A 14,967-nucleotide genomic window follows, 5' to 3' on the forward strand; every position below is an offset into this window, starting at 1 on the left:
AAAACTTTTTATGGTATTATTTAACATTATAATATAATTTCCGTTTGAGAAAATTGAAACTATATATATAAATACACATAGTTATAGCTACCACTTCATTCACTTGTGAGAAATTAAAAGAGGTATAATAATACATGTAATCAAAGAATTTCCTTTATGGGATAGTCTCATTTTTAATTTTCAAATCTTTTATTTTTTATCTTTAAATGTAATTTCTTAAGTTTTAAGTAAATAATGTTACATGTAACAGGTGACGGATTGAAATTATTACGGAGTATATTTTAATAATTTGGACACATTTGAAGGGGCTGGGGTGGTCAAACTGTAACCTACATGAACCGTGTATATATATACCTGATGGATTCTTTTTACTCGGTCCACAACAGCGATTTCTCTGAAGAAGAGAAAGGAGTCCTTGTAAGCCTTAATTAGTTTCCAGTTCTTTTGTGTATATTCTAATAAATTCCTATTCTTCATTGAATCATTCTAAAGATCATTCATTGGCCCCTGACTGGGTCTGCTTTCTCCAAGGAATCGAAAACTGCAGATATGTCTTCAAGCAAGATGGTAGAGTGCAGGATATGCCATGATGAAGATTTGGATTCAAGTATGGAGACTCCTTGCTCTTGCCGTGGTACCTTGAAGGTTTGTGGGCTTCTTTTCATTTTTTTTTTAAATAAAATTCAAAATTTTCAATTTCATCTGACTATATCATGTACTCTATGAACCTTTCTTGAACGTGTTTAATTTATTTTCCCCAACTGTTGGGCTGAGGCCACCACGGGCCAACTCCAACATTCATGTGACTAGCCATGGATTATTGGACAGAGGCTGATAAAATATCAAATCGGACACCCAAACTCTTGGAAATGTGTGGTGATATAAAGAAATAAAGTTGTACATTCCCTATAAAAATTAAAATAGCTTTTCACACCAACTTACCATAGTCTACTGTTTTAATGTATTCAAATAGGAGAAGATTTTGGACTACTACTTTATAAATAATCAATTTATATATATATATATATATATATATATATATATGTGTGTGTGTGTGTGTGTGTGTGTGTGTGTGTGTGTGTGTGTGTGTGTGTGTGTGTGTGTGCGCATGTGTGCGTGTGCGTGTGTGCGTGTGTGCGTGTGTGCGTGTGTGCGTGTGTGTGTGTGTGTGTGTGTGTGTGTGAAAATTTTGAATTTGATCATTCTTAATTAGCTTGTATTTGTTTTTGGCGGTTTCAGTACGCACATAGGGTATGTGTGCAAAGGTGGTGCAATGAGAAAGGTGACACTGTGTGTGAGATTTGCCACCAGGTAATTAAGTTCTGTTTTTGTTAGATAATGAGATGTCTCGATTAAGGCCTTATTATAACTTATAGAAAATACTTTGAGCATGTATTATACTCAGATTAATTTCCATTCACATTATAATTAAGCTCTTTTTTGCTTTTGTTCACATCTTCCGTCCGAATGTATCATTATAAATCTATGGAATTGTTAACACTTTCTATTACTTGAAACCCAAACAATACCAGTTTTAAAGTTTTAACTCGAAGTGGATTGGTGTTTAAATTGTTCTCTTTTATTTATTTACTTGCTTTAGTTTGTTTCACTGCAGCCTTTCAAGCCTGATTATACAGCACCTCCCCGTGTTCGTTGCTGTGGGAGCTTAAGGTGATCAATTAGGTTTCATACTTTACATCTTTAGCATGCCAAGCTTCTTTAATATACATAGTATTATATTCTATTCATTATGCATTTAATTTGGTGTTTATTATATCAGGAGAAGTAACGTACTTACAAGGTTAGACGTGAGTAGATCTCGTCCGTTTGCAGCATGGTTAAGAGAGCAGAATGGGAATGATTCATCTAATTCTTGAATATTAATGACGGTAAATAAATTACCAGATACTATGTATGTAGAAAGTAATCAAAGTTGTATTGTGTAACACCCCAAGACATCAGAATGAAAGAAAAAGCAAAGCCAACCGGAACACACACCGGGATGACGTGGTTTTACCCCTTGGGCTGTTAGTTGTTGTTGATTTGTTAGTTGTTACTAGATATTTTCCTTGTATAAGTTGGGGATAGATTTTACCGGAGGATTATGCTTGGAATTAATCAACTATTATCTCTTTTCTCTCATTTCCCTCTTTATTCTCTCTCTCGCCTAGTCTCCCCTCTGCATTTCTTCTTCTTCGATGGAACACTTAGTGCATGATAGACTAATCTAGGGAGGGAACTGAGCAGGAGAAGAATTGTTCATTGAGCAGAAGAATTATGAAAAGTACGCACAAAGGAGATAGAAGGCAGCATTATATATGCTGGTACACCATCTGCTAAGCATATAACAGAAATAACAGAAAGATGAAAAGGATTGAAAATACAGAAATGCCCTTAGAGACTAAGCTAAGACTAAGCTATTACTTTGACAACCCCGTAAGCTGGAGCATGAATATCTTGAAGGCCCAGCTTAGAATGAAAAATGTCAAAGCTTGGCTTTAGTAAGGCTTTGGTAAAGTCATCTGCAGTTTGTCATCTGGATGGAATAGAAAGCAGTTTGATAACCCCTTCATTAACCTTTTGTTTGACCACATGGCAGTCAATCTCAATGTGTTTAGTACGCTCATGAGACACATGATTCTCTCCAATAGCTATGGCATACTGATTATCACAAAACAAGACACTTGGACTGTTAGGCTGCACCTTCAAATCTGCCATCAAATACAAGAGCCACTGAATTTCACACACAGAAGAAGCCAAAGACATGTATTCTGCCTCTGAAGATGATCTTGAAACAGTGGCCTGCTTCTTTATTTTCCAAGAAATCAATGATTCTCCTAAGTAAATGCAAAAACCAGTAATGGATTTCCTTGTTTCTGCACAAGTAGCCCAGTCTGAGTCTGAAAATCCATATAGTTTGAGGTGCGATTTGGCTGGATAAAACAATCCTTTTCCAGGAGCCTCTTTTAGATATCTTAACACTCTGTGTGCTGCCACAAGATGAATATCTCTAGGCTGATCAACAAACTGACTTAGCTGCTGAACAGCATAAGTAATATCTGGCCTGGTGTTTGTTAGATACAACAATTTTCCTATTATTCTTCTATAGACCTCAGGACTGTCAAGTTGTGTTCCTTTAGTACTTGTGAGTTTCTGTCCTGCAGTGATGGGGGTTTGTGCAGGCTTGGCCTCTAAAAAACCATATTCTTCCAAGATGTCCAAGGTGTACTTTCTTTGGCATAGGTTAAGACCATCAAAGGATCTGAAAGCCTCTATCCCTAGGAAATAATTCAAATGTCCAAGGTCTTTAATCTTGAAAGCCTTGTCTAAGAAGTATTTTAACTCATCAATCAGGTTGGGATGTGTGCCTGCAACAAGAATGTCATCCACATAGATTAATAAAGCAGTGAATGAATTATCTGATGCCTTAGTGAATAATGAGGGATCAGTTGTGGATTGTTGGAAACCATTGTCAAGTAATGCCTTTGTCAGTTTGGCATTCCATTGCCTGCTGGCCTGTTTTAGGCCATAGAGAGATCTCATTAATCTGCAAACTTGTTTAGGAGTCTCACTTTGAAATCCTGGGGGTAAAGTCATATAAACTTCCTCTGATCTTCTAGATCACCATGTAGGAAGGCATTATTGATGTCTAATTGCTGAATATCCCATCCTCTTGCAATAGCCACTGCTAGAAAAATCCTGATAGTGGTCATCCTAGCCACAGGTGAAAATGTCTCAACATAATCCACCCCTAGCTGTTGAGTGTAACCCTTGGCAACAAGCCTAGTCTTGTGCCTTTCTATAGACCCATCTGCCTTGTGTTTGATCCTGTAAACCCACCTACACCCAATTGGAGACTTTCCTTTTGGGAGTTCTGTTAATATCCAAGTCTTATTCTCAATAAGTGCTTGAATTTCAGACTGCATTTTGTTTCTTCCTTGTGCAATAGTAGCACCATAACATAGACAACCAAAAGATTTGAACTGATCATACATCACCTGCTTGCCAAATAGTATTTCAAAAGGAGTATTTCCATCCATAATGGGAGAAGGAAGTCTGTTAATAATATAGCAAGCATGTAAGACACAATGTCCGATCCCCAGAATTCCATAGGCAAACCAGATTGGAACCTAAGAGCTCTAGCTACATTCAAGAGGTGTTGGTGTTTCCTTTCTGCAATACCATTCTGCTGAGGTGTATACACACATGACTTTTGAACAATTCCCTTTTCATTATAGAAATTAGTCATGAGAAACTCATTCCCATTGTCTGTTCTCACAGTCTTAATTCTTGCAGAAAATTGAGTATGGACATACTGATAAAAGTTCTGAAATAACAACTTGACTTCTGATTTATTCCTCATTAGATGCAACCAAGTAAATCTACTATGGTCATCAACAATGGTTAGAAAGTAGTGTTCTCCTTTTAAGGAAGCAATAGCAAAGGGGCCCCAAACATCCATATGAACTAAATCAAAACATTTTACAGCCCTGGAAGTACTGACAGGAAATGTTGATTTCTTGTGTTCGGCAAAGTGAAATACATCACAAGTAAAATTAGAAGATTTAACAGAATGTCCATGCTTCATTCCTTTCAAAAGGTGTATCTTATTTATGGGATAATGCCCTTAGAGACAAAGCTGAGACTAAGCTATTACTTTGACATTCTTCCTTCCCCAGATTCTGTTTTCTTCTTCTCCCTCTTGTAATACTGTTCTGCTCTTCCCTTTCTCCCCTACTTTGACCTAAGGTTCATTACAATTGGTATCAGAGCCCTATCTCCCTTCACCATGGAAGCTCAATTGAGTAAATTAGAAGCTCAGATGACTGAAGCAAGCGTCAAAATTGATACGCGATTTCAGGCTACTAAAGATTTAGTGGAGAGAATCATGGCTAAGATGGAGTTTATGATGTCCAGCTGGAGAGATGAGATACTGGAGGCGATCGGACTCAACACATCAGCTCCCCCGATTCCGGATGATGAATTAGGGATCTTCGCCGGAGATTAAGAAGTGGTGATCTTTGCTGGAGATTCAGAAGCTGCGATATTCGCCGAAAATTACGAAATAGTAGAGACGAACCCAGGTGTTGAGGTTCATTACAAGGACATGCATCATTGTACATACAGAACAAACACTTCAACCACACAAATTATAATCAATGAGTTTCCTACAAGCTTAACACTAGCTAAGAGACACTTTGTTCTTTGATGTTTGGGTTGATGAGAACTCATTCAGAAGGCGCCTCTGTACCACTGAACTACTACCCACAACTTCACCATTGCCAATCTATTGATACATTAAGTTATTAAGTTATTTGAGCCCGATAGAATAAATTTTTTAGTGTACTGGAGATTGAAGAACACAATTCCCTAAATATTATTGTTCAAAATAATAGAATCAATCTTAATACATCCATTAAAAAAAAAACATATTTGCATATTACAGAATACTTGAAACATATTGTAAAATGTGATACATATAAAAGAGGAAAAAGCTACACAATACTTGAGCCCTTATAAGTCATCACTTTATTCTTCAATCCGGCACCATTCCTCAACATCAACCTAATAATAAAAGAAATTAGTTACAGATTGAAATAAGATTTTTAAAAAAGATTGAAACTATTAATCTGTTATTACCCAATAAAATTGAGAATGATGATCACCAATGCCTAGCTGGAATACTTTCTGCAATATGTGGAAATTCAAGAGAACAATTATAATAGAAAACAGTTAATAAATAAATATAAAAGGAAACTAAAACATGAATATAGCATTTTATACTGCAACATTAAAAAAAAAAAAACATAAACTGCATAATCACCAAAAATGAACTTGTAATCCTTACTTCACCTATAGCAACTAAAGTTAATAGAATAGAATGCTCCAAATTGAAAAGCCAAGCTCCAAATTGCTCTTCCTCAATCTTCTATTTCAGTCATGGTGATGGAGTACTGAGTTTTGGGCTATATTTATAGGTGATTTAGAGTGTTTGAGTATATTTATATGTGATTTTATTTAAATCTTAATAATTCAGCCTTGAGTTTTAATAGGAGTTTGTAATTTAGTAAATTTAACAGAGAATTAACGGGGAATTATAAAAGTAATAATGAAGAATATATAATTTTTAACGGGAAAAAGAATAATATAATATTGCTGAATAGAAATATGAATTTTAATATTGTTGTATCCTATTACGAATAGGAATTTTAATGTAGAATTGTAGTACGAACGGGAAAGTATGAAACAATATATTCTATTAGAAATTGTATTACACTATTTTATAATATTAGAATAGGAATTTTAATGTAGAATTATAATACGAATAGAAAAGTATGAAATAATATATTCTATTAGGAATTGTATTATACTATTTTACAATAGTATAGGACTGTATTGGGCGGCGGGAAGTTAAAACTGATGATTTAATTTTTATATATAGTATAAATTATTATGTAGACGGTAGTTCACACAGTTGTGTGGACCACGATCCTCACAATAATGATTGATCTATTAACGATTAGTTTCATAACAATATTCAAGTTTATATTACCTGTTGATTTTGAAAGAAAAAAAAATTTAAAACTATATGTTCTAAAATAAATTGTCTTCTTTCATATATTTCATTTAAAAAAAACAACTTACACAATATTTATTATGAGAAAAAAATGAGAAATGTATGATTAAATAAATACATTTAAGGCCATGTTTGATAAAGTTTATTTTCAAGCTTATAGCTTAAATATACATATTTTCGTAAAGATGAAGTATTCGGCACTAAGCATTATATTGTACTTTCCTATTGTATATATCTTGTTCGGTCTAGACGACTAAAGTTATTCATAATTTAATTTTTTATAATATTAAGTTGATCATTAATATATAAAATTTAAAAACTATATTAAAAGTATTATTGAACACACAAAAAAAAAAAAAAAACTATACAAAAATAAGTAAAGTCCATCATCTAGGTGAACCTTTCAGATTTACAATTAAAAAATGCCTTAGTCTAGAAAAATAAAAGAATTTTGGGACCTAACTTTTAAAATATGTTTAATTGGTATCATCAAATTGAAATCTAAGCCAATTGATGAAAATTGGCCAAGCTGAGCGGGACTTTATAAAATTAGGTCTGAGTCTGCTATGAAAACTTAAGGCCTAAGCCTAGGCTTGAGTATGTATATGAGGCTACAATTGGTCTTGGGGGCCTGAAGCCTTTTATAAAGTTTTTATGCTATTTTACCATTTTCGAAGCCTCACATAATACTTTTTTTGAAAGCCAAATATTTTGGTATATTAATGAACGAACATAGTAATAGAGTCAGGTGGGATTACATCCCAGTACATAGGATGTTCCTGATCGAACGCTAACGAAGCTAGTGTATGAGCATGCATATTAGCAGTTCTGGAAATATAATGTAAATGACAGTAATTAAATAATGACATAGTTGTCCTGCACTGGTCCGCAATGACCCCAACATACGATCGTATTCCGGTACTTCTTGATATTATCATGTTACTCAACTCCATGCAATCAGTGAGTAGATCAACCCTCTGTATATCGCGCCCTTTAAGCCACGATAGGGCTTCCTTGCATGCTAGGGCTTCTGCCATAATGGGTGAAAAGGCACCAGGTAGTGTCCCCGCCGAGGCTGCCATAAAAACACCCTCGTGATTGAGTAACACAACTCCGTACGTTGCTTCCCCCGTGTGTTGTCTGTAGCCTGCATCGAAATAGCACTTGAGCCCATACGGTTCGGCTTCCGGCATCACCGTAGCATTCGGCTGTGCCGCCACTCGTCTCAGCCTAGTGAAGGCCTCCTCGGTCAGCACCGCCTTCTTCACTGTAGCCGTAGGCCGTGGCAAGGCTCTCTCCCATAACGCCGAATTCTTTGCTAGCCATAAGTAGTAGAGGATCCCAACTGCCAGGCGTACTTGCCCCTCTAACAACGAGTCCATCATGCCTATGAACCATGATTGGAAAAAATTAGTTTGAATATTCGTAACAGGTAATCCCGAAATATTCGAAACCATTTTAGAATAATCACATAAAATCAGCGCATGCATAATATTTTCTTGTGTATTGCCACACATGGGACATATAGGATCCACCTCCACTCGTTTAACAATTAAATTATCAGTGGTGGGTAGTATGCCAGACACAGCTCTCCATAAAAAGGTTTTCCATTTAGGTGGCACTCTTAACTTCCATAATGTAACCCATTTATCAAAAGCACCTGGGTCATCAGAGTAGTCCCCCATAATACACCTATAGGCATTCTTAACCGTGTATATTCCTTGTGTGTCACCCTTCCAATACCAAGTGTCATCATAATCTGGGCTTATTGGTATTCTTGAGATTCGGTTCACATCCTCAGGAATAAATAACTCATTGAGAATATGTGGATCCCAGGTACCCGTATCTTGATCTACGAGGCCACTCACTAGTGCTTGTCTTAACTCTTCAGGCATGTGTGTTTGAACCAAAGGACTAGGATCATCAGACAACCAAGGATGTCCCCATATCAATGTATCCCTACCGTTTCCAATCCTTCTGCGCACCCCGGCACAGACTAGATCATGAGTGGCCATAATACTCCGCCAGTACTGGCTCGGACTACTTCCTATAGTAGCATCAACAAAAGTAGTCGTTGGATAATATCGAGCTTTATAGATCCTTGCTACCAAAGTGGTAGGTTCTGTAAGAAATCTCCATGCCTGTTTCCCTAGCATGGCCAGATTAAAAGCACGAAGGTCCTTAAAACCTAATCCTCCATATTTCTTAAGGATGCATAATTTATCCCAAGCCTTCCAATGTATTCCACGATCTGCACCTGTCCCCACCAATATTTATTCATAGTACGTTGTATAGACAAACACACTGATTCAGGTAACAAAAAAACACTCATAGAAAATGTAGGCATAGACTGAGCCACACTTTTTAAGAGTACTTCCTTCCCAGCCTGTGAGAGTAACTTTTTGTTCCATGATCCAATTCGTTGCCTGATTTTATCCTCAATATATGCAAAAACAGCCCTTTTATTTCTTCCTATAAAGGAAGGAAGCCCCAGATATTTTCCAAAATTGGATGCCAGTTCCACACCCAAACGCCACGCCACCTGCTGCTTCTGTGCCATCTGGGTATTTCTACTAAAGCAAATATTTGATTTATTATAGTTCACCGTTTGGCCAGACAATTTGTCATATCTAATCAGGCATTGCTTAACAACAGCTGCTTCCTGAATATTTGCTTTGAAAAACAACAGACTGTCATCTGCAAAAAATAAGTGTGAGAGCAGTGGTGCCCCTCTAGCCACCCTACATCCATGTATAGCCCCATCCATCTGTGCTCTCTGTAATAACATTGAAAGTCCCTCCGCACAAATAATAAATAAATAAGGAGAAAGAGGATCTCCCTGTCTCAGTCCACGAGTCGGGGTCACACTTCCACCCACCTCCCCATTTATCATAATCGAATATCTTACTGTGGTAACACACAACATAATAAGGCGGATCCAGTGCTCATCAAAGCCCATAACAGTCATCATCTTCTTCAGGAAAGGCCATTCCATTCTGTCATAAGCTTTTGACATGTCCAGTTTTAACGCACTCCACCCCGCACGGCCACACTGTTTCCTATGCAAATAGTGTCCCACTTCCGCAGCAACCAATATATTATCTGTAATCAAACGGCCCGGAATGAAAGCACTCTGGGACTCTGAGATTATTCCTCCCATCAGTGGCTTCATTCTATTGGCAATCATCTTCGCCATTATCCTGTAAACAACATTGCTTAACGCAATTGGCCTCATATCTGCAACTGTCTCAGGTAGTGTTTTCTTAGGGATTAGCACTATATTTGTATCATTCAATCCCTCCGGGAGGGCACATGAATTCAACGCACCTGTTATAAAACGAGTTACATCATCCCCCACTACACTCTAAAAGTGCTGGTAAAATCCCGGATTCATACCATCCGGTCCCGGTACCTTATCTGGGAACATGGAATACACTGCCTACTTTACTTCATCCGCCCCATAGGGCCGTATCAACAAAGCATGCTCTTGAGTAACTCGGGGACTAAAATCCTCAAACAACGGATCTGAGCAACTGGAATTATTCGAGGTAAAAATATTTGTATAGTAATCCACTATCACCTTTCATCTTATCCCCCTCAACCCACAAATCATCATTATCCTTAATACACATAATTAAATTCTTTTTCCTACGGGCAGAAGCATACCTGTGGTAGAATTTTGTGTTGGCATCTGCTCCCCGTAGCCAATCTTGCTTTGCCTGTTGTCTCCAAAATACATCCTCCTGGGCTTCCAGCAGATTCAGCTGCTCATCAATCTGCCGGAATTCGGCTAGTGCCGCGTGGTACCTCCAATTGCGGATAGATTCCTGCCGTCGTCGCAGCTGGCCAATACGTTTTCCAAACTTATGAAAACGTTCACCACCCCATCGCGTGAGTTTCTCTCCACAATATCGTTGGCACCCAAGCAGCCCTTCAATCTTCCCATCCTACCAGGCAGTCTCCACAACCTCTTTACAGCCTTCTTCTAAGAGCCAGGCCATCTCGAACTAAAAACCCCTCGGGTTTCCTCCCCTCGGTATGCATGGTGCATTAATGTTGAGGAAAAGAATCGAGTGATCCGATGCTCTAGTTCGAATATTCTCCAGCCATGCATTACGATTAATATCATTCCAACTCGTTGTGGTCAACACCTTGTCAAGTCTTTCCTCAATCCAATTCTGCGTGCCCTTGCCTTTCTCCCATGTGAATTGATGCCCCCTCATAGGCATTTGGGCCAACTCACATTCATCAACAGCCTCCCCAAAACCGCGTAGGAGACTATTAGGATACGGGTTACCACCTCTCTTCTCATGCTGGAACAAGAGATTATTAAAATCCCCCACCACCACCCACGGCAACGCGGACCTACCCTTCAACGTGTGCAACAAATCCCATGAGTCCCTCTTCTCGTTCCACTTTGGAAAGCCATAAAAACATGTCATCCGCCATTGCTTCCCATCAATCTGTACCTCCACATCCACATGGTTCTTAGAATAACTCAACAACTGTACCGTATTATTCTTTTTCCACAAAAGAGCCATACCACCACTCATCCTATCATTGTCAACATAAAATAACCCCTCGTATCCAAGACTAACACGAATCCGCTCTGCATGTATCCGTGCCACCTTGGTTTCTATTAAGAACACAAAATTTGGCTTCTTACGGGACCCCAGGTCCACAATCTGTCGAACTGTTTGTGGATTGCCCAAGCCACAACAGTTCCAGCTTAACGTACTCATTGGGACGGGCGGGGCTGTGTAGCAGCTCCCGCCATGGACAAGTTTTTTGAACCCTCTTGCATAATAACATCCTCTCCCTCAAACTCCGTACCCCGTCGGCCTCCCTCAGCCTGCCTGCGCCTTTTCCCGGTGGCTTCCACCTGCTCTTCGGCCTCCAATCCACCCCGTACAGGTACGGCGCCACTGGGCCGTACCACTACCGCCCCGGTCACTCCGCTACCCACCTCTATTGGTCGTGGTCTCCCGCCAACCGGCACAAGCCAGCTATCCCCAACCGCTCTAGGAGCGCTCCGGGATCCACCAGCTCGCATATCCGGACCATACGAGTACCGCTCCAATGGTATGCCAGAATCCCGCGCCCTAATGCAAAAATTATATAGATGTCCCATTAATCCGCAGTAAAAACAAAACCTGTGTAACCGTTCATAGCGAAACGTTACCCAAGCCGTCGTCTTATCCCTTTTCAGTAGCTTCATTCGTCGTCGTAATGGTTTATCCACCGGAATAGAAACCCTAATTCGGTGGAAAGTCAACCACGGGGCCCCTTCAAACCGATCATCATGTTTCACAAAGGTACCAATGAAATTTCCAGCCTGCTCTAACACCGATTGAGATGTATATCCCAATGGTATATCGTGTAACTGCACCCACATATCAATTGTGTTCAACGGGACCTCCCCGGGGAGAGTATTCGGCGGTACCTCCCTGCAAACCAAGGCATTATTCTCAAAAGCCCAGGGTCCTCCATCCAAGACATAATCCACGTCCGTTCTATGAAAGAAAACGAACAAGAACACACCCCTCTGGATCTCCGTAACCTGAACCCCTCTGACCGGTTGCCATACGGAAGCTAAAACCTGACGCATAAACTCTAACTTCACCATCCTCTGAGTCAGGAATCTTCCTACAACTTTCCACGTCTCCTCCATATCCCCATCGGCCTGCCCTACGTTGTCCCCGACCGGCGCAAAAGCCGCCTCTTCCTCCTCCAGCGACCATTGTGCCCACTGCTCGGTGACCACAGCAACATCGTCCTCCCTCGTTTTCGTTCGCTGATCCGGGTCTGGCTGCACCGTCGCCATCAGAGTGTTCTTCCTTCGCTAGTCGTACGCCGGCTGTGGCTGGAAAGATGTTATCAATGCAAAACCCTAGGAAACCCTAGTATGGACGAAGCCTCACATAATACAGTTTCACAAAAAACAGTATGATTTTTGACAGTTTTTATGGTATTATTAAATATAATAATTTCCTATTTGAGTAAAATACAGACAGCAATATATAAATACACATAGTTATAGCTATCACTTGTGAGAAAATAAAAGAGTATAATAAATGTAATTAAAGAAATTTTCTTTATGAGATATTCACATTTTTAATCGTTAAATTATTTCTTATCTGGAACTGTAATTTCTTAATTTTTAAGTAAGCAAATGTGATCCTTCAATATTTGTTGAAGTTGTCAATTTTGTCCTTCAATCTAATAGAATTGATGGACAAAATTGGCAACTTCACTGAAAATTATAAAACCAATTTTGTTTACTTAAGAGTCGGAGGAACTACATTCCAAATGAAAATAATTAACACAATCAACGCGTGATTTTTTTATCTTTTATTAAGGAAGTTTAATAATTTTGAATATAAATTTTGTTAATCTTTGACACCAAATACTAGATATTGTTTAAAATTTTTTTATTAGTAAATCTAAGGAATTCATGATCAAACTTCTTAAAGTCATGAGGGCTGATTATATAATTGTTTTGCTCTATTGCGATAAATTATTGTGTGGATCGGGTCCAAACAGCAATAATTGCTCTTTAACGATTAGTCTCATAACAAAAAATTAAAACTATATGTTCTAAAATAAATTGCCTTTCTTTCATTTATTTCTTTTAATATGAAAAAACAATTTACATAATATTTATTATGAGAAAAAAAAAGAGAGAAATGTATGATTAAATAAATGCATTAAGGCTCTACTTTGTAAAGCTTATTTTATAGCTTATGGCTTAAATATATACAATATTTTTGTAAAAATGGAGTATCAAGCACTAAGCATTATTATACTTTCCTATTGTTTATATCTAGTTCAGTATAGACGATTAAAGTTATTCATAATTTAATTTTTTATAATATTAAGGTTATCATTAATGTATAAAATTTATATATTTAAAAATAATATTAAAAATATTATTTTTTGAAAGGTATTAAAAGTATTATTAAACACGAAAAAAAAACTAAACAAAAATAAGTAAAATGAAATTGTTGGTTTGATCAGTAAATAATAAATATTACAACAGATCAAATGTAACAGATGGAATATTAAGTTATTGTAATGTAATCATTTTGGACACACATTTAAAGGGGCCGGAGTGGTCAATTGCTTAGCATATATACTGTGACGTACATGAACGTAACCAACAATAATATATATATATATAATCTGTATTTATTCATGAAATATGCTCGTAGTATAAATAGAAGTGATCTTCATCCTTTTGCTTCGTTCAATCCCAAACAACAGCTAGCCATTTCTCTCAAGAAGAGCACGGAGTTGTTGTAAGTATTTGTTTCCTTTTCTTCTGTGTATATATATTCTAATACATACATTCTCATTCTTTGTTGAATTTTTGTTTGTTATGGAATTTGTTGGGCGGAGGCCAGTAAGGGTCAAGTCTGACTCTCAAAAATGTGTGACTAACTATAGCTTTTGGATAAGTGATTTTAAAGATGGATAAGATTATTCTTTGACAAGCTAATTAAGGAAGAGTAGTGCAGATCGATATGTCTTCTTCAACGATGAGAGTACAGTGCAGGATATGCCATGGTGAAGATTTGGATTCAAATATGGAGGTTCCGTGCTCTTGCCGGGGTACCTTAAAGGTAGGTAGATTTGTACGTGGAACTAATTGCTAAGCTAGCTAGCTTATTTTAATTCCCTCGCCCAACTTCTCATATATAATCTATTGTTTTTAATTTTACTTACATAAGTGCAACTCAAATTTATTTAGAGCTCAATCATATTAATTTGTTTTGGACAGTTTCAGTACGCACATAGGGGATGTGTCCAAAGCTGGTGCAATCAGAAAGGTGATACTGTGTGTGAGATTTGTCACCAGGTAATTAAGCATTTTTTTTATTTGTTAGACTACGAAATGTCCTAAGTAGATCTTAATTATAGGATGTACTCTAAATCTAAATGTATCATTGTAAATCTAATGGAGATTATTGTTAACACATTCTATTAATTACATGAAGCCCAAACAATATGAGTTTATGGTTTTAAGCTGATCGAAGTGAATTCATGTTTAAATCTTATTTTCTTATTCTTTTATTTATTTTAATTTTTTTTCTTGACTTTCTTTAACTGTAATGTTGTCACTCCAGCCTGATTATACAGCACCCCCCCCTTCGTCGCTATGGGAGCCTTCCTAACCTCTTATGGTGATCAATTAGGTTTCCTACTTTACATGTAATGTAATCTCAATTACACTATTTTTATTGGTTATTTGGTTCATTTTGGAAGCTTAAATTCAATGGATTGGCATGTCCAATGCCTTTTCCCTTGCTTTCTCATTAAAATATGGTTTTACACTTGCTTTGAATGTTTTACGGTGTTTGGTAGTGTTCTTAAGTCATTTCAGGACTAAT

The 14,967-nt window shown here is 37.5% G+C and overlaps 1 long non-coding RNA gene across 2 annotated transcripts in view; it reads left to right on the top strand.

Annotated features, from left to right (window-relative positions):
- The first annotated feature begins 520 nt into the window (after positions 1–520).
- LOC109157020 overlaps positions 521–14,967 on the top strand; it is a 95,269-nt gene continuing 80,822 nt past the window's right edge. Inside the window, exons 1-3 of one of the 2 annotated variants that reach the window (XR_002050153.1) lie at positions 521–645; positions 1,240–1,311; positions 1,616–1,665. This is a non-coding gene — a long non-coding RNA (uncharacterized LOC109157020). Of the gene's footprint in view, positions 646–1,239; positions 1,312–1,615; positions 1,666–14,967 lie in introns of those variants that run through there. The other variant, XR_002050154.1, reaches the window with a different exon arrangement.

This window comes from Ipomoea nil, unplaced genomic scaffold (genome assembly GCF_001879475.1).
Source record: "Ipomoea nil cultivar Tokyo-kokei standard unplaced genomic scaffold, Asagao_1.1 scaffold0298, whole genome shotgun sequence".
NCBI classification, from domain to species: domain Eukaryota; kingdom Viridiplantae; phylum Streptophyta; class Magnoliopsida; order Solanales; family Convolvulaceae; genus Ipomoea; species Ipomoea nil.